This window comes from Bidens hawaiensis, unplaced genomic scaffold (assembly GCF_021521415.1).
Source record: "Bidens hawaiensis isolate Kalapana, Puna unplaced genomic scaffold, B.hawaiensis_p1.1 tig00004283_1, whole genome shotgun sequence".
NCBI classification, from domain to species: Eukaryota; Viridiplantae; Streptophyta; class Magnoliopsida; order Asterales; family Asteraceae; genus Bidens; species Bidens hawaiensis.
In genome coordinates, this window is record NW_027491258.1 from 380646 (window position 1) to 383556 (window position 2911).

The window sequence follows — 2911 nt, forward strand, 5'->3', positions numbered from 1 at the left end:
TACCATTGACGTGATGCTTGTTTCAACCCATATATTGACTTCTTGATCTTACAGACTAGATGTTCTTGACCTTCAGGTTTAAAACCTTCAGGTTGCTTCATGTACACCTCTTCGTCTAAAGTGCCGTTAAGGAAAGCGGTTTTCACGTCCATCTGATGCAACTCTAAATCAAAGTGAGCTACTAGGGCCATAACGATCCTTAATGAATCTTTTCGAGAGACAGGTGAAAAAGTCTCTTGATAGTCAATTCCCTCTTTCTGAGTGTAGCCCTTTGCAACCAATCTCGCTTTATAGCGTTCAGCGTTCCCATTTGGATCAAGTTTTGTTTTGAACACCCATTTACATCCTACGGGTTTGACACCGTTGGGAAATTCAACCAAATCCCAAACGTCATTTTTCCTCATGGAATCAAGCTCATCAATCATTGCTTTATTCCATTCAGAAGACTGATCACTGCTCATGGCTTCATTATAAGAGATAGGATTATTAAGCTTTTCGGCGTCAGCTTCAGTCAGGTAGGTGACATAATCATCAAAGTTAGTAGGTCTTCTAGACCTAGATGACCTCCTGAGTTGATTAGCGGGTTCAACATTGTCTTGGTTTTGAGTGTTTGATGTTCCTTCATTTTCTGTGATAACGGGTTCTGAGTGTGGAGAAGGTGGTGCAGAAGGTTCATTGCATGGGGTGCAAGAGGAATAGCCGGAGTTACAATAATCGACGAGTCTCCCCCCCGCATCTTGTATTTCTTGCAATTCTTCATAAGGGTTAGTACTTCTCCCACTGATCTTGTAATCCTCCAAGAACACGACACGCTTGGTTTCTACAATACGAGTGACATGGGAAAGACAATAGAAACGATAACCCTTTGAATTTTTAGGATACCCGATAAAGAAGCAGGTAACAGTTTTAGGGTCAAGTTTCTTTAGGAAAGGGTTATAAAGTTTTGCTTCAGCAATCCAGCCCCATACTTTCATATAATTAAGACTCGGTTTCCTTCCTGTCCAAAGTTCATAAGGAATTTAGGGACAGACTTAGAAGGAACTCTATTGAGTATATGAACGGTTGCTTTTAAGGCTTCAGTCCAGAGAAATAGAGGCAAATTAGTGTTGGCTAACATACTGCGTACCATATCCATAAGGGTTCGATTTCTCCGTTCAGCGACACCATTTTGCTGAGGAGTACCTAGCATGGTATATTGGTTCACGATCCCATGGCCCTTACAAAACTCATAAAATGGATCAGGGGCTTGACCCACATCAGTATGTCTTCCATAATATTCACCACCTCTATCTGATCTGACAACTTTTATTTGACGATCTAATTGTTTTTCAACTTCAGTTTTATAATCTTTAAAAGTTGTTACAGATTCAGATTTTTCTTTAATGAGATACAAGTACATATATCGGGAATAATCATCAATGAAAGTGATAAATGAAGTATGTCCAGTTATGCCAGCAATGGGGTAAGGACCACTAATATCAGTATGAATGAGTTCTAATAAATTAGAGCTCCTAGTGGCGCCTTTCTTATTTGTTGATGTCATTTTGCCTTTAAGACATTTGACACATGTTCCAAAATCGGTGAAATCGAGATGTGGCAAGACTTCATTATTCACGAGGTGGGCTAACCGGTCTCGTGAGATGTGGCCTAAACGTTGATGCCACAACATAGAAGAAGTCTCTAAGTCTCGTTTCTCTTTAATCTTTGTGAGTGATTCATTAATATTATATGACAACAAAGATTTAGAAAAATTATCATCCAGTTCTAATCTATAAAGACCACCATCCAAAAAGCCATAACCAAACACTTGAGAATTTATTGAAATAGTAAGTTTGCCACGACCATGAGAAACATCAAAACCGTCCATGTCTAACTTTGGTCCTGATACAAGATTCCAAGTAATCTCAGGAATATATAAGGTATCATAAAGTTTAATACATAAACCAGTTTTCATTATTAATTGTAAAGTTCCCACAGCCTTGATTTCAAGTTCTTTATCATTCCCCAGTCTTAGTGTTCTTTGGTTTCTTTCCAGCTTCCGGATTGACAGGAATCCCTGAGTAGAATTGGTTACATGAACCATAGAACCAGAATCAAACCACCATGTATTAGCAGGAACAGTTAAATTACAGGACTCAAGTATCATAAATAGATCATTACCTTTCTTAGCCAGCCACTCCTTAAAGTCTGAACAGTCCTTCTGCTTATGAATGTACTTCTTACAGAACTTGCAGAAAGGCTTTCCAGTGGAGTTCTGAGAGCTGGTTGAGGCACCTGTATTATTTTTATGAACTTTAGCAAACTCCTTTCTTGGATTAGTGCTCTTCCTATTCTTGGAACTGGTGGCAAGGTAAGCAACTTCAGGTTTGTCCATCTTTATACGCTCCTCCTCTTGCACGCACATAGCAATCAGCTCACTCTTGGACCATTTGTCCTTCTGGGTGTTGTAATTGATTTTGAAAGCTTCATAGGCAGGTGGAAGAGAGGTCATGATGAAGTGTACCAGAAAACCATCGCTGATCTCCATGTCTAATCCCTTCAGTTTATGGGCCATGTCGTTCATCATCATAATGTGCCCACGAATGCCACTCCTTCTATCGTACTTAGTAGTCACCGGTTTGAGAATAAGAGTACTAGCATGCGCCTTAGACGTTCCCTTGAATTGTTCCTCCACAGAAGCCAAATAGGTTTTAGCATTGTCAGAGTCCGGAATGGATCCTCTTATGGGCATGCTAATGGAGTTTTTCATAAGCATTAGAGACATGCGGTTACATCTCTTCCATTTTTCGAATAATAAGTGCTGAGCAGGGGTGCTTTCAGTGGTTAGTGCTGGAGGTTCATCCTCGTTTAGGGCAAAGTCGAAATCTAGGAAGGCGAGATTAAGCATAAGAGAGTCTTTCCAGGCAGCAAA